A 26047-nucleotide genomic window follows, 5' to 3' on the forward strand; every position below is an offset into this window, starting at 1 on the left:
TACTACGTCTCGCTCCACTCCCTGGTAGTCCTCTTCTTCTTCCCGGCCATCTTCACTCTTGCCTCCTCTTCTTTCTTCACTCTGGTCCTTGCTCCTCCTCTCGCCAACCGCCATTTCTCCATCTTCCACCACCGAACTCTCTTCTTCTCTTGTCACGCCTGACGCTCCCTTTTCCGTAATCGTCTGTAAATAATTTTGATCCATATGTTGCAACCTTTCCATTGACCATTCTCTTACCAAGCGGCCATTTCCCACCACCAACTTGTTCCCCTTAATGAACGCTCTCAGTCCTTGTTTCCTCGCACGCCGCATGTGTCTTCTTAGCACTTTCAACTCTCTGCTCGCTTCACTACCTATATCCTGTTTCAACCATATCTTCTCTTCCTTTAAATTCCCTGCGTTCCTTAAGATAATGTCCGCTATCAAGGTAGACATAAGCGTGAGCTTAATTGGTCTCCCACCTCCGCCTTTCACTCTTCCCACTCTCTGTGCCTCATCGATATATTCTTCACTAAAATTGATCTTCATTCTGTCCCGTATCAAGTTCACTACCTTATAAACTAATGCCACCTTATCTTCTTTCACTGCTTCTTCAACTCCGTATATAAAAATATTTTTCCTCATTCGTTCCTGGATACCATCGACCATTTCTCTCTTTAGTTTCGCCACCTCCCCCTCCAGCACCTGGACTTTCAATCGCATTTTCTCTGTCTCCACCTCATTTCTCCCCACTTTCTCCTTCAACTCGTCCACCTCACTTTTAACGCACTGTCTCAAGTTCTTTAGCTCCTTGGAATGGTCACATATCATCTCCTTCAGTTGGTCTATCTGACACGCCTCCTTCACCACTTCTTTTAGCGCCTCTATTTCTTCTCACCCTGTGGCACCAATTGGGCCTGGCCCTGGGTTTAACTCCACTCCATCTATTATGAGCAGCGCTGATAGCACCACCCCACCGGCAGCCCTGCCATCACCCCTACTTCCTCACCGGGAGATAGTAGGTTCGAATCCCACTATCGGCAGCCCTGAAAATGGTTTTCCGTGGTTTCCCATTTTCACACCAGGCAAATGCCGGGGCTGTAACTTAATTAAGGCCACGGCCGCTTCCTTCCAACTCCTAGGCCTTTCCTATCCCATCGTCGCCATAAGACCTATCTGTGTCGGTGCGACGTAAAGCCCCTAGCAAAAAAAAATACTTCCTCACCCTTCATCCTCATACTCGAGGCCGTTTTCATCTTCCTCCTGCATTGCCAACTCCTAATCCTCACTTGATAGAGCTCTAGCGCTATCCCCATACTTCAGCACACACTCAACACATCCGTCCTCACTGCTTACTCGATTGAGACTGAAAGTACCATTACTACATAAAAACGACCGCTGTGCAAACAACTTCCCATTTGAGACCGACTAAACACACACTTTTAAAATAATGATACACGATCACAAAACTCGACAGAGATGATCATTATAATAATAAATTTGGACCGCGGAGATTGATGTCCCAGTTTCTAATTTACTGGAAGAAGGAATCACCTCACATTTCGGGATCATCACTTCTTCGCACCGCTTGTACGCGGTATGCGACAGGGTGTCACCAACTACGTGTTATACACCTGTGATCTGACTCGTGGAAACTCGATAATTCTCCTAAACCGTGCACCATTCTCTCTAGGGCGAGAGTTCTGTACCCCTGGGAAATAAAGTAAGAACTTTTTTCACGCAGACCTCCCTCCAACGAGGTAAATAAAACGGAATCATGTCACAATAATCCGAAGAAAAAGTATGGGTCCGATGACCTACAGTAGATGTTAGGCCCCCTTAAACAGCAAGCAAGCAAAAAATGTATGACACAGTAATAATAAGCCGGGCTGAGTGGTTCAGACGGTTGAGACGCTGGCCTCCTGACCCCAACTTAGCAGGTTCGAACCAGGTTCAGTCCGGTGGCATTTGAAGGTGCTCAAATAGGTTAGCCTCGTGTCGATAGATTTACTGGCACGTAAAAGAACTCCTGCGGGACTAAATTCCGGCACCTCGGCGTCTCCAAAAACCGTGAAAGTAGTTAGGGGCGTAAATAATAATAATAATAATAATAATAATAATAATAATAATAATAATAATAATATTCCCACGATGTCCGACTCCATGGCTGAACTGTCAGCGTCGAGGCGTTCGATACAGAGGGTCCTGGATTTGATTCGTGGTTGGGTCGGAGATTTCAACTGTGTCTGGTTAACTCTTCTTACTCGGGAATTGGATGTTTGTGTTCGTCCCAACACACTCTTGTTCATATAAACACAACAGAACATAACACACCACACTACCAACCACCACACAAACGTGCAATAGTGAATAAATCCTTCGACATAGAGTTGGCATCAGAAAGGGCATTCGGTGGTAAAACAGGGTCTGTCTGACATAGTTAGCGCCCGTGGCACCATCAGGATTTTGGAAAAGCGGTGGAAGACGAAGAAGAATTACTGCAATTGTATGTAACAATACAAAAAAAAATTATGCTCTCTCAGTAAACAGATCGATAATAATAATTTCGTGTGGCTATTTCTAGCCGAGTGCAGCCCCTGTAAGGCAGATCCTCCGATGAGGGTGGGCGGCATCTGCCATGTGTAGGTAACTGCGTGTTATTGTGGTGGAGGATAGTCTTGTATGTGGTGTGTGAGTTGCAGGGATGTTGGGGACAGCACAGACACTCAGCCCCCAGGCCACTTGAATTAACCAATGAAGGGAATCGAACCCGGGACTTTCTGAACCGAAGGCCAGTACGCTGACCATTCAGCCAACGAGTCGGACAACAGATCGATGGTCGTGTCATATGCAGATGATATTGCAACAATAACAGCAGAAAATTGTCCGAGCGTCCTAAGCTCAGGGCTAAAGAGACGGTGTGCACTATGCTACCACAGATAATCAACAAAGATAGAAATCTATAATAATCTCTATATTAAAAGAATTTACTAAAAACAGCTTTGGCAAATCCGTCCGTCAGTTCTACTGGACCGACTTGCTTCATTTTTGCTGTATTATCTCCGGAATTACCTGCAAGTGAATCACGAAACATTGATATGTCTCTAAAATCAGCCAACTTTCAACCATCATAAAATCAATCATTAAATGATCACTGCAACAAATTGTAGGCGAAGGCTTACCCTAACCTGCAATACATTCTGTACTTAGCACGTTGCTAAGCGACTAACACTTTCATTAATATTCTGATAGGGCCTACATGTGATTTTCATTCTTAGTACTGCCACTCCATGTTTGGTCCCGCGGTGTAGGGGGCAACGTGTCCGCCTGTCACCCGGCTGCCCCGGGTTCGATTCCAGGCCGGGTCAGGGGTTTTTAATTGTAAATGATGAATATCCCTGGTCTGGGGACTGGGTGTTTGTGTCGTCCTTAACGTTCCTTTCCTCACATTCAACACTTTATACTTCCGCAATTACAATTACACGCAGGTTCATAACACATGGTGCATGTAGTGGCAAAAGATCTTTAGAGGTCGACGCCACGAACAAACAGCATTTAAAGAAAATGTCACTGCATTCAGCCATGTCTGATTACTATCTGTCAAGCCAGAAAGTAAACACTTCTCTGATCATGGAAGAATTAAAGGTTTCCTGCGACGATGCCAAGATGAAAAAGGAGTAGGACTGCTAAGGTAGCGGCAGTGGCCTCACCTACTGTAATTAAGATAGTCTCAGCATTTGACTGCGGTACAAAGGAGAAGCCGTCCGCCTCTGTGGTGTAGTGGTTAGTGTGATTAGCTGCCACCTCCGGAGGCCCGGGTTCGATTCCCGGCTCTGCCACGAAATTTGAAAAGTGGTACGAGGGCTGGAACGGGGTTCACTCAGCCTAGGGAGGTCAACTGGGTAGAGGTGGGTTCGATTCCCACCTCAGTCATCCTGGAAGTGGTTTCCCGTGGTTTCCCACTTCTCCTCCAGGCAAATGCCGGGATGGTACCTAACTTAAGGCCACGGCCGCTTCCTTCCCACTTCCTTGTCTATCCCTTCCAAACTTCCCATCCCCCCCACAAGGCCCCTGTACCGCATAGCAGGTGAGGCCGCCTGGACGAGGTACTGGTAATCCTCCACAGTTGTGTCCCCGACCCAGAGTCTGAAGCTCCAGGACACTGCCCTTGAGGCGGTAGAGGTGGGATCCCTCGCTGAGTCCGATGGAAAAACCGAACCTGGACGGTAAACAGATTACGAACAAACAAAGGAGAAGCCACCATATTTAGGGCTGCTGCCGGTGTGGTTCGAACCACCATCCACCTCCAGGATCTGTAACACGCCGACGATACGCTCGATGTCTAAAGACGTATTTATTATTGGTGATTTGTCAGACCATTCAATTTTCACTGTAACCGCCTATTTTAGCACAGCGGTAAAATTCCTTAAACCTACGACTGTCCTAGGATTGACATTCTATCGTTCTCTATTCTACAAATTTAAGACAAGTATGAGGGACTTTGACGGGTTGATGTCAGTTACAGACAACACCTGAGAAAAGGGGTTGGTTAAAATCAGACTCCCGGCCATGCAGCAATACCTTTAAAATAGTCTTCTATAAACCAGGTTAGAGTTCTGATGGCAGCGAAACAACATCAGCCCATCGCTATTCCTTCATACAACAGGATACTGGATGTGAATACCCTGACCTAGTCGGAGCGCTGCTTGCGAATGAAAACGAACAGCCCTCTGGTGGAACAATGTTGGCTTGTAAGCTGCCAACAGTATAAACATGTGGTGAGGGAGCCACTGGTGTTTTATTTCTGGTCACACTTGGCACTTGTCTCCTGACGAGTCACAGTCTAGTGTGGACAGCTACCAGGTTATTTTGTAAGTACAAGTCTCAATCTCTTTGTTCTAGGATTCACGTTATCACGATACACTCCTGGTGTTCGATGCTGCCCTAAATGATGTTCTTGAACAACAGTAACGGTTTGAAGTGCCCCATTTGTGCCATAGTGTGCGAGTTGTTAACATGCCAGGCAGGTCGATAACATACAGCATGTGCGGCCCATTGAACTTGTCTTACTGACACTCATCGTCTAACTTCGAAATTTATTCCGTAAAAGTTTAAATTGCTGAATTATTGTAAGCTACGTAACGATCCTAAAATAAGTTCTGTACCCTGACAACTAAGAATAGAGAATTGCGTGACATTATCAAGGTAACCACAAACTATTAGTTTTTTTTCATCAACAACTGGTCATCGTGTAGAGTTATATTTTGTCATTACAATGTGGTGATATAAAAATAAATCTATAGCAGGTTATAATGGCAGTATTAAAATACGAATTATTCTTAGCTTATACACACCAACAATACATCCGAAAAAAATTAATGACAATCATGGCATTGGAGTGACACTTAAGGAACTGCAGGCTTAAAATATTACTGCTGTTAAAATCCCCGTATTGTATTATAAAGAACTTGTAGTAACAACACTGAAACTTTATATCTTAATAATTGTTTCACATGTGTAGTGAATGAGGACGGAATACATTCCCCTGTTTTGTTCTCTCAATATGTTGATTATATTCACTAGAGAAATTCCGAAGCCATCTGTAGAATAAAGGCTGTTGCTACTCATTGTGGTTACATCCTTCTACTGACTTTATAACTACCGGTAGTGGTATGTTAGGCTCAGTTGATGCATAAGATTTACCCTTTTGACATCCATTGCTAGTCCATTCATGTGGCCATGGTTGATGGCATCGTTGTTTTAAGATAAAGATGAATCCGTGTGTGGTAGCAGAATGCCTTGGAAATTTCCATGTTCGACTGGCAGGTCGGCCTTCTCTCGTGATGTATTATTCCTACATGACCCTTAATCCTAAACTTGTTTGAAACCTGAAGTATAGTGACATCCCTGTGTGCTTTTTGGCAGCAGAGACCAAACCCACTCAGGCAATTATGTAAGGGATTTATTGTATATGTTGTTAGGATACAGGACAGATGGATTCATCTTCTCGTCATAGGTGGAACACATGCGAGTAGGCTATGGCCGATAGGAGGCGGGATTGGAATAGTTGTGGTAGGGTAAGATCGATGCTAGTTAAAGTTTTAAAATCAGCAATACAGTATCAAAGAGAAACGCATATAATTCCACTTTTGTGGGAAAATGGCGTAAGAATAGGCGGGAGCTGGCTGACAATAATTATTGTAGTAGACAAGTAGTGCGACCAAAGTGGTGTAGAAATCCAAACAATGTGTGAATGAGATCTGCAATTGTATCAGCTGAACTTGAACAGAACGGTGATTGAAGTTCTTCAATTTTGTGGAGGTGCTGAGGGAAGAAGCCGTAATGAAATTTCCTTCTTCTGAATCTCTGATGAATTAACATGAGTACATGTCTGTGGTTCGGGATACACATACAACAGGAGGTTCTGTGGACCCCCTGTGGGTGGGGGCAGTAGAATAACACCCACGGTATCCCCTGCCTGTCGTAAGAGGCGACTAAAAGGGGCCTCAGGGGCTCCACGGGGCTCTCAGCTGAGTCTTGGCATTGCTTCCACTTACTTGTGACAGGATCCCCACTTTCATCTATCCTATCCGACCTCACTTGGTCAACTCTTGTTCTTTTCCGACCCCGATGCTATTAGGTTTGCGAGGGCTAGGGAGTCTTTCATTTTCACGCCCTTCGTGGCCCTTGCCTTCCTTTGGCCGATATCTTCATTTTTCGAAGTGTCGGACCCCTTCCATTTTTCTCTCTGATTAGTGTTATATAGAGGATGGTTGCCTAGTTGTACTTCCTCTTAAAACAATAATCACCACCACCACCACCAGGTTCTGTGGCTATGATAACAATATCAACAGTCGCTTAAAACCACGGGCTTGCTTGTTTGACAGCTTGGAAACATAGTTCTGGACCCAATCTCTGCTTCTGTTCGTAGCTTATATTGAATGCCTCACTTCAGCACGCAGCATGGATAATAAAAAAATACGCCCCTCTTAAGAAAGTATCGTCTGATATTTTGATGATGCCTTTTCCAAACCTGGACGTTGGCACCCTAGCAAGGCCGCGGGGCTGCTGACTTGGTGCCCTCAGTCAGAATGAACTTGAGGTATGCCGGGATGAGTGACTCAAACGCGGTAGTACGCTGTCTTTCTGAGTCAAAGTTTGTGAGTTCGATCCTTTCTCAGCCCCGTGGTGTTTGTGAAATACGCTAGCCTGGTGTCAGTATTCTACCAGTTTGTAAGAAAATCTCCTGCACGAAAATATTCTGACGCCTGGGTGACTCCGCAAGCCGTGAAAGAATTCACTGGGACGAAAAACCAAAGGGAGACTTCCAGTAAGGCTCTCAGTTAATCTCCTCGCCAATAACATGTGACCTACCCACCCAAGTCGCTACTACACACAAGATCTTATAAGACCATGCGCGCAAGCAAGGGCATGTGTTGGCGATAATAACAAGCATATTCATTTCACATTGTTATTACTTCCAACATGCAGTCTGCAAGCCTTTGTGAATTAACTAACCACCTCCACAACTAGCAACTAGCTCTGTCACCTGGCTTATATCCACACCATACACCATTAAATAATCATAAATGGAGTCTAAATATCGTCACCTTGATTTCCTTCTACATCTCTTACCCTCCTTGGGGGAGTCCATTATTTTTCAAGGTAACCTATCTTCATCCACTGACCTCACATGACACTACCGCCGAAGGCCGTTTATACTCATAGCTTCATCCATCGAGTTCATTCCCAATAGCCTTTATCTCCTCACTCCGGATATCCTCCTGCCATTGTGCCCAGCTGTCTTTACAAGCAGTCATTCTCACCTCTTTCATGTCCGCTATGTCTAAAAAGCGCCGAGCGAGTCGGCCGAGCGTTTAGGGTCGCGTAGTTGTGAGCTTGCATTCGAGAGATAGTGGGTTCGAACTTCTGTCCGCAGTCCTGAAGATGATTTTCTGTGGTTTCCCATTTTCACGCGACGCAAATACTGGGGGCCACGGTTACTAGGACTGGGGGCTGTATTTTAATTAAGGCCACAGCCGCTTCCTTCCCACTCCTAGCCCTTTCCTATCTCATCGTCGCGACGGTGCGACGTTAAGCAAAATTGTAAAAAAAAAAAAAAACACGTGTTTTAACCTATAAGATATCGTGAATTCACCCAGCTTCAATCCATACAACAAATAGGTATTGGAACAAACCGGTGTAAAGGTAGTTTCATCGAAGAACTTACTTCTTTCTTACACAATACTGTTGATGGCAACTGCGAGCTCACCTCATCAGCCATGCTGCACCTTGATTTAATTTTACTAGTATAGGCCTACTGGCATCCTGGGACAATACACCTGTTCCAATTTCGTATTCCCTACCCGGCATTCAATCCTAGGTGTATTCGCTCTTGGTATCAGCCTAGTCTTCGAAATGATGATGATGATGATGTGTCTAACGTCCGTTTGGTTGATTTGATAGTCTTCATCCAACTCCTTGGCAGAATGTTCAGCGCAGTGGCCATCGTTCGGAGATAACCGGGTTAGATCTTCGGAGAAGGCGGCGATTTTAGCCGCATCTGGTTAACTACTCTACGCTCGAAGATTGGGCGTTTGTGTTCGTTTTAATACACCTCTTCATTTCTATATAAAACCATTGCCAACCGCCAAAGAAACTCGCGATACTGAATACAACCCTCCCCTCCAGGGTGGCGTTAGAAAAAGCATCCGACCGTAAAACTGTGTTTAATCCACACACAGTGGCCACTGCAAGTAACTGAAGAAAAGGCCAGGAAGGTGAAGAGGAATTGCAGTAACTTTTGAACATCACCGGAGAACTGGAATTTTGCTCTAAGATGATGACGATTATTATTATTATTATTATTATTATTATTATTATTATTATTATTATTATTATTATTATTATTATTGATTCGTTGTGCCCAACTGTGGAGCGCGTTTGAACTTATTTTGCACAATGTTTCTTCTTCTTTTCTTCCCAATATCTCTTCATTTTTTCACTGTGTTCCTTTCTGCGTGTTTCTGTCCAGCCTGTATTTTTTCTTGTTGGTTTCTCTGCAAATTTATGTTTGTTTACTAAGCTTCTAAATTTCATTCTATCTTGAATGGTTTCGTCCTCAATACCCATTTCTTGTAGATCTTCATGAATTTCTGCTAACCAATTGTTGCGGATTTTCAGGGTTAGAGCTAGATTTAGAATTGTCTTTGTCAGCCTGTTGTTATCCATTCTGTGTAGGTATCCGTAGAATTTTAGTCGTCTCTTTCTGATGGTATCTGTGATTTTTTCTGTGAATTGAAAAATTTCGTGTGGTTTCTTTTTCATCCAAATTCCATTTTCGAACTTTGGTCCTAGGATTTTTCTGAGAATTTTCCTCTCTTGTTTCTCAATGATTATTATTATTATTATTATTATTATTATTATTATTATTATTATTATTATTATTATTATTATTATTATTATTATTATTACTGTTTTAAAGCACGTGTTTGGCAAACTCCGAACTACTTGATAAGCAACCTGCGAAGTCAGTAACCACCGCGTAGTTCAGAATGAACCGGCAGATGAATGCACAAACGCTGCTGATTTTTACGCACATACCGATTACGGTGCATATGTACTTTATACTACAGCAAACAAATAACAAATTACAAGATTACTTTTAATTTCATTTCTTTACATATGAAATTAATTCATTATTTTCTTTCTTTCTTTCTTTCTTTCTTTCTTTCTTTCTTTCTTTCTTTCTTAATCTGCTTACCCTCCAGGGTTGGTTTGTCCCTCGGACTCAGCGAGGGATCCCACCTCTACCGTCTCAAGGGCATTGTCCTGGAGCGTGAGGCTTTGGGTTGCGGGGGCTGGGGGTTAAAACTGGAGAGGAGGACCAGTATCTCACCTGCTATGCTCAACAGGGGCCTTGTTGGAGGATGGGAATACTGGAAGGGATAGACAAGGCAAAATGAAGGAAGGAAGCGGCCGTGGCCATAAGTTAAGTACCATCCCGGCATTTACCTGGAGGAGAAGTGGGAAATCATGGGGAACCACTTGGAGAATGGCTGAGGTGGGAATCGAACTCCCCTTTACTCAGTTGACCTTCCGAGGCTGAGTGGACCCCGTTCCAGCCCTCGTACCACTTTCAAATTTCGTGGCAGAGTCGGGAATCGAAGCCGGGCCTGCGGGGATGGTAGCTAATCACACTAAACACTGCACCACAGAGGCGAACACTAATTATTTTATGGTACGGTAAAATGTCCATCGAACGAACTCTCACCCCTCGCAGTGCCATTTCTTGTAGTCTACGTGAAAGTCAGAAGATGCCAATGTTTTTTAAGAGTCATCATCCTCTATGATTTAATAATGTGTTTCTTACCGAGAAAGCTGACCGTGCGGTAAGGGTCGCGCAGCTGTGAGTTTGCTTTCGGAAGGTAATGGGTTCGAACTTCACTGTCCGCAGCCCTGAAGATGGTTTTTCTTGGTTTCACATTTTGACACCAGGCCAAAGGCTACGCCCGCTTCCTTTTCTCTCTATTTCCTTTCCTATCTCATCGTCGCCATAAGACCTACCTGTGTCGGTGCTACGTAAAGCAAAACGTATAAATAAATAAAAGGAAGTGTTTCTTAACGTTCCTGTAAATCTACCGGAGCAGGTCTCTCAAATACCAACTAACTGCCTCGTGTCGGGTCTCTCAAATACCAACTAACTGCCTCGTGTCGAAGAGAGGTACAACTTGGCAACCATCCTCATAGGACGCGAGCACCTCAGTCGCGCTTCGTAGTCGATCTTTTGAATTCATATTGTAGCCATTATACCATCTCGTGGCTAATGACAGAATACGTTCGCGATGTTAGGAGTGTTTTCCGAGATTAGTTCTACGCGCACACACACACAGTAGAGCCTCGTTGAACACCAATACCACTGATGTGTTCAGCCGAGTGCATTCACAAAAGGAGAATGAATGGCTGGTGATTTCACTAGATGCTCATACTGAACGATTGATATAACGAGTTATGCAATACGACACAACTATTGATTGATAGAGACCCACAGATGAAAGGCGAAAGAATCTTAGCTGGGTAACGTCACGCGGTAGGTAAGAAAGGAGGGACTCCCTCCATTGCTGTAGACAACCCACCCATACACGGCCATTATGAGGCTAACATGGGTAGTTTCCACCTTCGATGTATTTAGAATGACTATCTGTATAATGTCCTAATGTCCGAGATGCGATTATTTTTACAATCTTTGTATCGGGGTTAAGGGTCACTTGCTTCCTCTACTTCAATGTATACCGAGCTCGATAGCTGCAGTCGCTTAAGTGCGGCCAGTATCCAGTAATCGGGATATAGTGGGTTCGAGCCCCACTGTCGGCAGCCATGAAGATGGTTTTCCGTGGTTTCCCATTTTCACACCAGGCAAATGCGGGGCTGTACCTTAATTAAGGCCACGGCCGCTTATTTCCACTTCCTAGGCCTTTCCTATCCCATCGTCGCCATAAGACCTATCTGTGTCGGTGCGACGTAAAGCAAATGGCAAAAAAAAAAAAAAAATATATATATATATATATATATATATAAATTATAACCCTTCAATGAATCATGGTATAGTGGGATAGCATTTAAGAGCTCTTCAGTCATATGTTACGCTGACCCCTATTCTCAGTAAAATAATCCTGAGAATCCAGCACCTGTTAACCTTCAACTGGTATCATATAATTTTGTGACGTAATCAGTATCATGGTGTCGGTCACACCCCAGATACTAACTGTTAAATTAAACAATGTTTTCTTAACTTTGTTTGTTGAAATTAATACCTTTAAGAATATGCTTACAAACATGTCAAAAAGAAAAGGATAAATTACAGTACAAACCCAGAAGAAAATACAAACATTCTAAAATGAAACTCCGAGAGAGAGCGAGTTGGCCGTGGGGTTAGGGGCGCGCAGCTGTGAGCTTGCATTCAGGAGATATTGGGTTCGAACCCCACTGCGACGTAACACAGATTGAAAAAGAGAAAATGAAAGAAGCTCCGAACAAACGGACCTTCGTACTTCTCTCAATGTGTGAAAAGAAAATTTTCATAATCATTTCTCTGCTACATCAGTCTCAGCATTCATAAAAGGAACTCCATTACGGGAAAAATTTAAACATAAAATTTACGTTTTGATATCGAAAATCCAAGTTGGTTAAAATAGACAATTTTCCTTATCACATATCATATACATATTCTACTAATTCTTCATGTAAATACTGTAACTATAAATTCTATAGGACTCTGGAACGGTAGGAAATAGCCGTGAGAAGCTTTGTATGCCGTATCACAGACGTATGATACCAGCTGAGGGTTTAACCCTAAAATGGTTTATTTTTGTGTTGAAATAAGCCCTATTTAATTTTGATTTCACAGAAAATTTCTTCTTCCTCTATTACTACAACTTTGTTTGCTATTTGCTTTACGTCGCACCGACACAGATATGTCTTATGGCGACGATGGGGTGGGAAAGGTCTAGGAATGGGAAGGAAGCGGCCCTGGCCTTCATTAAGGTCATTTGCCTGGTGTGAAAATGGGAAACCACGGAAAACCATCTTCAGGGCTGCCGACCGTGGGGTTCGAACCCACTATCTCCCAATTATTGGATACTGGCCGCACTTAAGCGACTGCAGCTATCGAGCTCGGTGGTACTACTACTACTACTACAGTCATGGAGTACGTATCCCTATCATGTACCATATGCTTTGCGAATGAGTTGCTGTACCGTGCATATGGAACCACTGTTGGAGACTTTCTCTTGAACGATTAGTTGTATCAGGCTGTTTTGTTTAGTTTTAGTACATGTGACCGAAATTGACTGCTTTCGTGCGATTTGAGAAGGTTCAGACTTCGCATGTGTTCCTGGAAAAACAGTGTGTCTCGCTGGTGAGATGGTCTACTAAGAAGGATAGAAGGGGAATTTTAATAATAGAATTTCCCTGTCGATAGTTTAAAAATAAACACGTTTATATGTTTTCTGTAAGCTATAAAAATCGGTTCCGAGAAAATACGTGTAGTCAGCACTGGGATTAAAACCTTGCATCTCGGAATGAGGTAATTTCCTATATTTGTTGCCTGATGTGAGTTAAGTGCACTTGGCATAGCTGCAGAGAGCGTTGTTCGGAGCGCATTCCTCTGAAAAGTGGAAGTGTAATCTCATTCATATACCAGGTTGTGAGAATTGTCCCAAATAGGATTTATTTGGATACTAGTTAATTACTGACACGAGAATTTATCAGTGTCGATGAGAGCCGTTTACGGGATATTTTTATTTTTTAATATTTTCCAGGTTTTATACAGCCTCCGTGGCTCAGACGGCAGCGCGTCGGCTTCTCACCGTTGGATACCGTGGTTCAAATCCCGGTCACTCCATGTGAGATTTGTGCTGGAGAAAGCGGAGGCGGGACAGGTTTTTCTCTGGGTACTCCAGTTTTCCCTGTCATCTTTCATTCCAGCAACACTCTCCATTCTCATTTCATAGCATCTATCAGTCATTAATATATATCACTTCGGGAGTGGCGACCCCATCGTAATAACAGCCTATATCTGGTTTATTTATTACATCCCTGACCTGGTCAATGACTGGAAAACAGGTTGTAGGCTTTCATTTTCATTCCTGTTTTTATAATTCGGGATGCGTATGTGATGCTCGTTGTTAAGGAAAACTAGATCTTCGTTGAAACAGTCGGCGTACTGTATATTATATTCTACATATACAGGCTGAACGAAAGTTGCGTCCAATAACAACAGACCGAGATAAAAGAAATCAGGACAATTACAGTAAAATTAAGATGTAACTTTCTAACTCGCATTTTTCATTTAAATTCAAATGGGAAAACGACGTAATGTCGTTGACGAGATCCGGGGCCCAGATGCCTCGAAAGGATTCCTCACGACGCCTTACATCACAGATACTTTGTGAAAGCCACTATTTCGGTGTCTAGTGATCATGAAAGGTCAAGATCCTCCAACAAACCGAATGTCGAATGTTTGGACGAATACAACGCGCCTTTTACTCACTTCACCTTTCGAAGTGAGGCCAAGCAAAGCGACCACGGATACTCCCATCTGATAAATTCTGATTGAAAAACTACTTCACGTTACTTCCCCCAGTTGACTCTGAATGAACGTTGCGAGTTAAAGTTGGCTTCTATCTTACATTTTAATTATTCTGATCGTCTTAACCACTGCAGTAATTATTGGATGGCATTTTTCCTACACGCTGCAGACAGCAGACACGCCCGCAGAATCCCTTTAAGTGTAAGGGACTCCTACCAACAGGTTGCGCTTATCTCCTCCCTATTTATTTTACACATACTCTCGAATGTTGACATACACCTCTATCCTTGTTCAAATGAAAGCTACGAGCGTTTTTCTCCCTCTTGCTGCCGTAGTGCTCTGTACACCAACCATTCTCTTGAATTCTTTCAACCATCTTTGCCGAGGGTGTTTTCTAATCCTTTTTGCAATCTTCAGACCACAGACAGTTCTGGCGTACGACTACCTGTCTGAATGCATCCTGGGCCCTGTTTCATAAAACATATTTCACTAATATTATTAGTAAAAACCAATAATATTAACTAATAATATTAGTATTGTGTTTCATAAAATTATTAGTTAATAATATTAGTTATTAGTTTATGAGTCTAAATTATTAGTAGATGTTCCCAATAATATTAGTAAAGTGTTTCATAGACAACATAACTAATAAAATTTACTCATATTATTGGGATTATTTCTATTAGTGTATTTTGACTCATATTTCATATTATTAGTGAAACCAAAGTGTGTGGTATATTGATATTTTGGCATAAAATTGTGAAGATCAGTGAAATGGTTGACTCTGATTCAAATAGTGATGAGGAGAGAGTTTATATTCGCCGTCCAAGAACTTTTAGGCCAAGAACAGCCTATACGGGTATGGAACAATCATATGAATACAATGAGAGATTTAGGTTAGATTACAGAACATTTGAATATGTGCTTGATAGGATTGGTAATATCTTAGAATCTCCCACTGCAAGGAATGAAGCCCAATAGCCACAGCAAAATCCCGCAGTTCCATCCACGCTTGCCTTTTCGAGTCCTTTGTCACGGTTAGTGAAAAGGCTCCGAACAACTGCCCCTTCAACTCCAGCACTTTTCTAAGAAAACTTTCTTTCCTGACATTATTGTCGTTTCTTTTACCCATTGTAGCCTATATAAACTGACAAGAATCTGAAACTGCACTGAATAGCCGGTTCCGGTTGTAGTCAAACACAAAAAGCACAGAGTATGAGTGGGTCAAGCGCTAGCCTACTGCAAGGAACGAAAACAAACTACTGTAAGAACATGCAACAAATCGATTCTAACCTCAAACTGCATCAGCTGACTAATGAACTAATATTATTAGTGAAGCCATTTTATTAGTCATGCATACATCTTTATGAAACAGAATTTTGACAACTAATAATTTGTTTTATGAGTTCTAATATTATTAGCTAATATTATTAGTTAGTTTTATGAAACAGGCCCCTGGCCAGTTATATTAGAATAACCTTACTTTGGTGATTGCAAACTCCGTACCGCTACCACACCAAACAAAAAATAGCACTGGGATGATCTAGAAACAGGATTCCTCTTCTTCTACCAGTCGACACATGTGGACTTGGCTCTATCTTACTGCCGGATGCCCTTCTTGACGCCCACCCTATGTGGAGGGATGTATTCACTATTGCGTGTTTCTGTGGGACCTGGTAGTGTGACGTGTTGTATGAATATGAAGAGGAGTTTGGTGTGATAAGCACAGCACACAGTCCTCGAATGAGAGAAATTGGGTAACCAGACGCGATGAAATGGCGTATGGCTTTCAGTGCCGGGATGTGTCCGAGGACTTCGGCTCGCCAGGTGCAGGTCTTTTGATTTGACTCCCGTAGGCGACCTGCGCGTCGTGATGAGGATGAAATGATGATGAAGACGATACATACACCCAGTCCTCGTGCCAAGGGAATTAACCAATTTTGGTTAAAATTCCCGACCCTACCGAGAATCGAACCCAGGACCCCTGTGAGCTCGATAGCTGCAGTCGCTTAAGTGCGGCCAGTATCCAGTATTCGGGAGATAGTAGTTTCGAAGCCCACTGTCGGCAGCCCTGAAGATGGTTTTCCGTGGTTTCCCATTTTCACACCAGGCAAACGCTGGGGCTGTACCTTAATTAAGGCCACGGCCGCTTCCTTCCCAGTCCTAGCCCTTTCCTGTCCCATCGTCGCCATAAGACATATCTGTGCCATTGCGACGTAAAGCCAATAGCAAAAAAAAAAAAAAAAAAAAAAAGAAAAGAAAAAGCTTCCTTCTCAGAACTAGCCCTCTTGTATCGTATCGTCACCGAAAACCTATCTTAGATCTTGTGACGTTACATCATTTACAAAAACCAAAATTAAGATTATACCTATTACTTAGAATTAGCCGGCCCCGCGGTGTCGCGGTAGCGTGCCCGCCTCTTACCCGGAGACCCCAGGTTCGATTCCTGGCCAGGTCAGGGATTTTTACCTGGACCTCAGTGCTGGTTCGAGGTCCGCTCAGCCTACGTGATTACAATTGAGGAGCTGTCTGACGGTGAGATAGCGGCCCCGATCTAAAAAGCCAAGAATAACGACCGAGAGGATTCGTCGTGCTGACCACATGATATCTCGTAATCTGCATTCCAAGGTTCTTCTGGACTGTTTCGCCTTGTGTATTTTTTATTCTTAGAATTCCATATAAAACTGAAGTTTTGATACCTAAGCATAATATAAATAAAGTTCCACGTTTCCTAGGTATTTCACAATCATCCATTTTTTTCTTTACGGTTACCGGCTGCCTTTGTCCAAGATTTGAGAGATCTGTTTGCATGGTTCCAAGTAAACACAGCAGTCTGTACGGAACTCTTTGTCAGCCCGAACTAATCTACCCCTTGTGCCCTGTATTCTTCTGAGAACAGACAATCCCATTGCTTGTTTAACATTTCTGGCACTGTCACACGTTAAATATAGCTCCCAGTAGTTCATTTCACGGTGATGTACAACTTGCGGACGTTGGCTGGGATACGCTCCTGCATTTGTGTCGTTTGGCCCTCGTTGTTCAGTTCCAGACCGTTGAATTAACCTTCATTCATAGTATCAGCAAAATGTTGCCATATCCACATGATCTGAGATCTACACAAGAGACGTAAAGCTCAATGGCTCGATCCCCGTTCTCATGGATGTTGTATGCTATTCAGATTGAGACCTTATCCTTGACCTTCCGCTCGCTCACATTCAGATCAGTATTTTACCATAATCCTGTAAGACCGTGCGTATGTATGTTGGGTATTCAGCCCGCAGGCTGGTTTGATCCTCATAGCTCTGCCAACAGCTATAATGATAGCCTAGGCATCACTGACGAGGCAAACTAGGGAAATGAGGAGTGAGGTAGTTTCCCGTTGCTTTCCTCACCGAGCCAGAAATTGCCATTACATATCAGTCTGCCAAGCCCACTGAAATGCATACACCAACCGATCCTATGAGCGATACTTTCACACCATTCCTAACAGGGACTAGCTGCATAAGGAATGGCATTACTAGCATCGCTCATACCTCGGTCACCTTCATATTGTCAAAGCCGAGAATGAGACTGTGACAGATCAATGAAGGTAACAAATTAATTGGCCCCGACTGCAAATTGTTGTGATTACGGAGTGTTTTTTCTTCTGATTTGAAGGTATTTGAGAAACAGATGAGAACCTGCAGGTAGGTGTACGGATAGGGGGGGGGGGGATTAGTGTTTTAACAGGAAGTACAACTAGGCAACCATCATCTATAGGGCTATAACACTAATAAGAGAGAAAGAATGGAAGGGATCCGACACTGCGGAAAATGAAGATATCGGTCAAAGAAAGACAAGGGCCACGAAGGGCGTGAAAATCAAAGACTCCCTATTCCGCACAAACCGAATAGCGTCGGGGTAGGAAAAGAACAAGAGTTGATCAAGGGAGGCCAGACAGGATAGATGAAAATGAGGAGCCTGGCACAAGTAAGTGGAAGTAATGCCAGAACTCAGCTGAAGGTTCGTGGTCGCCAACCCACGCTCCCAAGTTGAGAGCCCCTGGGGCCCCTTTTAGTCGCCTCCTACGACGGGTAGGAGATATCACGGGTGTTATTCTACCGCCCCCACCCACACGGGTTGTATGGATAGAGAATTATTTCGTCGCTTCTGGAGGCTGAGAAGCAACATGTCTGTTCTGCTAACTTACGACTGTCCGACTCGTTGGCTGATTGGTCAGCGTACTGGCCATCGGTTCAGAGGGTCCCGGGTTCGATTCCCGCCCGGATCGGGGATTTTAACCTTAATTGGTTAATTCCAATGGCTCGGAGACTGGGTGTGTGTGGCGTATTCAACATTAGAAATCATCCTAGGTAAGGCCCTCATCTTGATCTTCACAGACATGCAGGTCGCCTAATAGGCCGTCTACTAGAAAAAGACCTGCACCAGGCCTCTCCGGGGGCCATACGCCATTAATTAATTAACTTACGACTCTGAAATCGTGCGCTTGATTTGTAGAGCCTTGAATATAGTTATGCATGATTTCCCATTTTCACAAGTCTATTCATACAATTCCTGTAGATTTGTGATTGTTATGTGGAATTGAATCAAAATGCAATCTCTGCTGATAGTTATCAAGATCTTGGTCACAATACAGGAATAAATGTGTGAGAATTGTCAGGCTCCAAATTCGTTGTCCTCACGGCAACGGGCATCCAAACATTGGTATTTTTTCCATAATTATATGTAAGAATCTTTCAGCTTTCTGTTGGTGTATAATATGGGCTTGTTATGATTAAGATGTACGTATGTATAAACAGTGTTTCTTGTTATCAATAAGGAAAAAGCCTGCAGCACTTGCCATTAAACCTGCAGCTTTCTAGAGTTAAATATGGAGTTACTATAAACCTAGACAAAATAATAATTGCAAATACATATACCGGTACTTCTGTTGGCGCTACAAATACATAGGATTTAAACCTTCAATGGACTCTATTTACACCCCTTAAAACAACCACCGGGATTTTCTACTCTTTCTTAAGTATTGTAATGAATCATGCTGTCCATTCGTTTCACATTGCGTTGAAACTGGATTGTTTTATAACTCACTCTCAACGGTGATGAAATCTGATGTTATTGTGCACCAGCAATGTAATGAAACTGTTTTTAAAAGCATTGTTGCTTCGTGTAAAGTGTTCAGGATACGCTTTCATAACACTGGTGCCTGTGAAGATTTTGTCCAATACATTATTCCATGAAGTGTGTACTGGTGAGTATAGTATTTAACTCGGCCGAGAAATGGGAAGAAATCAACCGATACCCGTCCGCTACTACGATCCCATTCTATAGAACAGGTTCTCAAGTGCTCTGAGTTCGTGAATGCGGGTAAGGCTTAGTATTTCCTTACCATCTACACTCCATGCATTGATTACGCTATTATATCGTTAATCGCTGATCAGTCCAATATCCACAACAAGAAAATCGCTCTGGAAATTGTCTAATGTCATGAACTTTCATACGCTAAAGTGATGACTGATAACTTTGTATCTTTGCTTAACAAAACAAAACAAAACAAAACAAAACAATACGAAACGAAACGAAACAAAACAATTTTTATGATTGTAATTCGAAGCCACACTTTTCAGTGTTACATTTTTAACGGAGGGAACTTTTCAAGTGGTTAGATACACCGTTTCGGCCACAGCATATGTCATGCTGACTTAATAATGATAATCGTTTATCTGTACATACTGTCACTCTGTCTATATTTGCAAGTTATATCGGAATACGATGCGAAGGATAAGGCTATATTACTCTTTAGCATGAATTTTCTTTTACAATTATGTGGGTCAGATGCTCGTGCTGTATAGCCATGGCTTCTTCAGTTACACAGAAAACCGTTCACCTTGTCTAGAATATTTTCCCTTTTGATTCCATCACTTTCTGATTCAGTTGTCTTTCACATATTAACTTATTCACTATTTGTTGATCATGCTTTCTGCCGTTCACATTCCCTTCCCAGTTAACATCTGGTAAATTGAGGTCACCCGCTACAATAACGTTCTTTTCTGTGTCGTTTCCCACATAGCTGATTGCCTTTTGAAATAATTCCAACCCAGCGTCAGCGCCAGTCTCGCCAGGTCTGTGCACCACAAAAACATTATTATCTTAAGAAACAAGTCTTATGCCTAGAATTTCATGTTTCTCATCCATACAAATTCTTCTTTCACTCCGACTACTGTCGTTGCTAAACTTTCCCTACGATAAACACTCTAGTTCCATGAGAACTTCCGCATCCATAATATTTTTTTCTCAGCCATGTTTCAATTCCAATTACAATATCTGGTAAATATATATCCATTAACTTACTTAATTTTATTCCCTTTTTAAACTATGCTTCTATAATTTAACGATTCTGTCAATAAATTAGGGCAGCATTGTTACAGATACACACAAGTACGAGCAGGCACGCAAGGCTGTTAAGGTCGATTTTCGCGTAAAATCAAGGTTGGTGACATAAACCCTCGGACACTTACCGGATTACAGTATTTTTGACTTAGATCAACCTCCCGTAGTTTGAACGAAACCGGTGGCACTGTAGCTGTTTCTTCCCCTCGTAAGTTAATTTTTTCGGGAGAATACAGAGTGCGCCATCAACAATTATGACATAGAACGCCAACAATTTGCCGCCTTTACAAATCGGCTACCTCAGCTGAGATCTGAAATCCCTGTTCTCATAGCGCCGGCAGCCGTGGTTTACTACATGCAATGTCATATTTTGTCCGTCTCTACTAAAAGAAACCAAACCCCATGGCGCGACCGCTGCTCAGCCCGACGGCCTGCAGATTACGAGGTATTGTGTGATCAGCACGACGAATCCTCTCAGCCGTTATACTTGGTTTTCTAGACCGGTAGTAATAACTAAGAGTAACAAAACAGACAAGTCTACAACTCCACACCTTGCTAAGAGCCACCAGTGAACAGAAAGCTTATTTTGTTTATCCAAAGTATGGCGTGCCTTTGATTAGTCACCTGCACTAAGTCGTACGGTATTCGCTGCATTAACCTGCCACATCCAACGCACTATATTCCTGGACATTATGCTTTCTACTTCCAAAGTCTCTACACAATGGAACTAACAATGATTTGATTAGTTATATGACTTGGGCTTATGTGGAGGCGACTTTTCATTTCTTTTTAATTCCATGTGCGTTTTTTTTTGCTAGCGGCTTTACGTCGCACCGACACAGATAGGTCTTATGGCGACGATGGGATAGGAAAGGCCTAGGAGTTGGAAGGAAGCGGCCGTGGCCTTAAGTAAGGTACAGCCCCAGCATTTGCCTGATGTGAAAATGGGAAACCACGGAAAACCATCTTCAGGGCTGCCGATAGTGGGATTCGAACCTACTATCTCCTGGATGCAAGCTCACAGCCGCACGCCTCTACGCGCACGGCCAACTCGCCCGGTACCGGTCCATGTGCGTTGACCAAGATTTCAACTACAGCCATTTGGGAGAGAAATCATTGCCGATGTCACTCGGCTATCATACTTCCACCTCTAACAGTTGGAGAGGAAGCCTGCAGTGTTATTTTTAAAATGAGAGTAAATGTTTTCGTAATCAATTTGATACGATTTATAGTCCTAACACGTTACATTTTACTGTAAAACAGAGCTGTGGCAAATTTTCTGACGCGCGCCTATTATTATAAACACATCACGATTTAGAGCCATTAAGCAGCCCACTTTCAGACAGCTGGCGTTAATAATTGAACGACGTTTCGCCAACGGCCTGTTCCTTTAATCAAGGAGGGTAAACATTTCACTGCAAAAGAAGTTGAAAATGAGCACTATGCTCTTACAGAGGAGATTCTTGATTAAAAGCCAGCAAAAATAAACTAAGATCCTCCCTGCTGTCACTCTTTCTGTCCGCTGATGGAAACATTTTCCCCCTCCTAAATGCTCTTTACACCATGGCCACATACATACGCGTGTTCAGTGACATTGTTCAGTGGCTAGCAGCTTCAATTTCCAGCTCTGCTATAAACTTAAGATGGGACTGTCGTGCGCTGAGCCTGAAAAAAAAAACTGGCAGCTGTAAACTTACTAAAGTTATTTGGACGTACAATACGTCTATATTCTCGGAACCGAACTAGGGCCGGTGAGCGTTACGAAAACATGAGATACTTCAATTTAACAAAATCATAGATAATCGCGCGATGGCAGGAACCAATGATGCCGTACTAACATTGTATTGCTGCGGGCTAACGATTTTTTTTTTTTGCTAGTGGCTTTACGTCGCACCGACACAGACAGTTCTTATGGCGACGTGAGAGAGGAAAGGCCTAGGAGTTTGAAAGAAGCGACCGTGGCCTTAATTAAGATACAACCCCAGCATTTGCCTGGTGTGAAAATGGGAAACGACGGAAAACCATCTTCAGAGCTGCCGACAGTGGAATTCGAATCCACTATCTCCCGGATGCAAGCTCACAGCCGCGCGCCTCTAGCCGCACGGTCAACTCGCCCGGTGCTAACAAATTAGTGTAGCTTTAGACTCCGACGTGCTAGAACGTCGTGTAAGATGAAATTTGATTCGTCTTAGTGAGTTCTACAAGCATATGGTGAAAAGAAAATCAAACTAGGAATATTTGGGAAGTTTGTGATATGAAGGAATACGAAAGATCTCTTTCTTTCGTAAATTTTCACTACATACTGGACCGCAAATCACTTGGCAATTACCGGAAACGCATTCGAGAGAATTCCAAAAAGTTTAAAATCACCGATGCCGACCGTCGAAAGTTAAGGCAACTGAGCGTCGTGAGCCGAAATCGTGCAACTGGAGCCCCAGCCGAAAACATCTACTGCCCCAGAGGACCAAAATTATAAACCTATACCAATTAGATCAGACCTGTCCAACGCTGTGGCCCTGGCATACTTTGTTTAGCGCCTTCCAAACGCAGATTTAATTTACCAGCATTAACCGTTAGTGTGATCAACTGCCAACCCACGAGGCCCGGATTCGATTCCCGGCTCTATCACGAAATTTGAAAAGTGGTACGAGGGCTGGAAAGCGCTCCACACAGCCGAGGGCTGGAAAGCGCTCCACACAGCCTCGGGAGGTCAAATGAGTATAGGGGTTTCGATTCCTCCTCAGCCATGCTCAAGTGGCTTTGCGTGGTTTCCCACTTCTCCTTCAGGCAAATGCCGGGATGGTACCTAACTTAAGGCCATGGCCGCTTCCTTGTCTATCCCCCTATTCCCCCCACAAGGTCCCTGTTCAGCTTAGCAGATGAGGTCGCCTATATCAATCAATATCAATCAATCAATACTGATCTGCATTTAGGGCAGTCGCCCAGGTGGCAGATTCCCTATCTGTTGCTTTCCTAGCCTTTTCCGAAACGATTTCAAAGAAATTGGAAATTTATTGAACATCTCCCTTGGTAAGTTATTCCAATCCCTAACTCCTCTTCCTATAAATGAATATTTGCCCCAGTTTGTCCTCTTGAATTCCAACTTTATCTTCATATTGTGATCTTTCCTACTTTAATAAACGCCATTCAAACTTATTCGTCTACTAATGCCATTCCACGCCATCTCTCCGCTGACAGCTCGGAACATACCACTTAGTCGAGCAGCTCTTCTTCTTTCTCTCAATTCTTCCCAACCCAAACATTGCAGCATTTTTGTAAAGCTACTCTTTTGTCGGAAATCACTCAGAACAAATCGAGCTGCTTTTCTTGGATTTTTTCCAGTTCTTGAATCAGGTAATCCTGGTGAGGGTCCCATACACTGGAACCATACTGTAGTTGGGGTCTTACCAGAGACTTATATGCACTCTCCTTTACATCCTTACTACAGCCCCTAAACACCCTCATAACCATGTGCAGAGATCGGTACCCTGTATTTACAATCCCTTTTATGTGATTACCCCAGTGAAGATCTTTCCTTATATTAACACCTAGATCAGTGGTTCCCAACCTTTTCCAGCTGACGCCCCCCTTTTCGGAAACGGGTGGTCATCGCCCCCCCCCCCCCATCCGTCGCTTCTATAACCTCTCCGATAAACTGACGTGGAGGGTATAGACCTAACCTAATGACACCACATAATGAATTATTCCATTATTCAATTATTTATGAAATTTTTTAATGAAGTACGCGCTTTATATCTATGACATACTGTGCCCTTTTCACTTGCATAATGGGTGCAGTACTAACTTAATTTTAGCACAATACCAAGAACAAACTTTTACAATAAATCCTTAAATTAGTCAACAAATGTCAGTGACACTGTTTTCTCTTGGTAATTTTCGGTATGTTTGGTTTGATATTTGACAGAGCACAGCGGGTGATCACTTGCAACATCAAGCCGACATCGCTGCTTTGTTTTTATGACACTCAGGTTGAAAATCCTGACTCGCATAAATATGTCGTCGAAAATGGGACAATGACACGCAATGCTACTTTGGCTATTTCAAGATACACTGCAAGACAGTTTACCCAAAAGTCGCCCAGTCCTAATATTTTGTAATCATCGTTTAGCTTTGAATCACACTTTAAACCTATGGCTTCTTCTTGTTGTGCTGGCAGTGCTTCAATGTAAATGGAAAACGGATTTCTTCTTAACATCCAGGACCATTCATCTGACGAGATATCAGGAAAGTAGAAATTGAATTCTTATTCCAGGGAATCCAAATGTGAATAAATTTGCGCGTTATGTTTATTACGATCACGTTCATTTTCCGGCAAAATTTCATTAAGGCGGTGAAAGGATGAGAAGTTATTCAAGTGAAGCCCACGTTTCCATAACTGTATTTTTTCCAGGATAGCTCTGATGGCATCATAAGTAAGCATAATATTGCAGTTTTTGCCTTGGAACCTAAAGTTCAGACTATTAAAATCTTCAAAAATATCGCAAAGATATGCCAATGAGACGATAAGATTGGCATCAGTAAACACTAAATACAGAAGAAAAATTTCAACTTCTGACTTTAATTCAAACAGCCGAGTCAGCATGTTCCCTTTTGATAGCCAGTGAACCTCTGTGTGGAAAAGAGAGCTTTTTGTGATCGGCTTGAAGGTCAACACATAGGGCTTCAAACAATCTTGTCTATAAAGAACTTGTCTTCACAGAGTTCACAATTCTTATAGCGACTTTTAGAGTGTTATTAAAGTCTTGGCGCAAGGTTTTGGCCGCAAAAGCCTGTCTGTGAATTATACAGTGGGTTCCCATGTTGTTTGGATTTTTATCTTTAGCGAATTTGAGAAACCCAGAACGTGACCCAATCATAGCAGGTGCACCATCCGTACATAGACCCACTACATTTTCCCAGCAAAGTCCATGTTCTTGGAAAAAAACCATCGATGGCAGAAAACACATCGCAAGCTTTCGAAGTTGTTTTCAAACATTGGGAGAACAACATTTCTTCTCTTAAAATTCCACTATCGACAAATCGACAATATACAATAAGTTGACTACAATGGGACACATCGGTTGTTTCATCACACTGAATTGAAAACACTGGAGATGCTTTCACCTTCTCCAAAGTTTGCATTTTAATGTCTTCTGACAGTTCTCGAAGTCTGCACTTCACTGTGTTATCAGAAAGAGGAATTTTAGACAATTTCTACCTACTCCCTTCACCCAAAACTATATTTGCGGCTAATAACATACATGGCTTTACTAATGTTTCCCCAATTGTGTGGGCTTTTTTGTCTTTGGTAATCAGAAAAGCTAGTTCATATGATGCTTCCACTGCGTTCTCATTTTCTTGGTTAAAGGTACCCGATTAATCTAATTTCATACGTTTTAGTGAGATGACTTTAGTTGTACATTTTTTTGTGGGTTTGCCTTTTAAGCCTGAATGATTTATGTTTAAATATATCTCCAAATGCACAGGCCTCATCGTATCGTTACTTAGAACACAGTGGCAGATTACGCATTGAGGCTGTTGTATTCCGTTCCGTTCAACAACTGTGAAACCATATTTAATGTAGTCATCATA

The 26047-nt window shown here is 42.7% G+C and overlaps 1 protein-coding gene across 3 annotated transcripts in view; it reads left to right on the forward strand.

Annotated features, from left to right (window-relative positions):
* The window catches only part of GluClalpha (glycine receptor alpha 1), a 670611-nt gene that overhangs the window by 270955 nt on the left and 373609 nt on the right, over positions 1 to 26047 (forward strand). The window contains exon 1 of one of the 3 annotated variants that reach the window (XM_067136738.2): positions 4800 to 4850. The exons of the other annotated variants lie outside the window; for them this stretch is intronic. The gene's annotated coding sequence lies outside the window, so the exon portion shown is untranslated. Of the gene's footprint in view, positions 1 to 4799; positions 4851 to 26047 lie in introns of those variants that run through there. 3 annotated transcript variants of the gene reach the window in all.

This window comes from Anabrus simplex, chromosome 1 (genome assembly GCF_040414725.1).
Source record: "Anabrus simplex isolate iqAnaSimp1 chromosome 1, ASM4041472v1, whole genome shotgun sequence".
Taxonomy (NCBI): domain Eukaryota; kingdom Metazoa; phylum Arthropoda; class Insecta; order Orthoptera; family Tettigoniidae; genus Anabrus; species Anabrus simplex.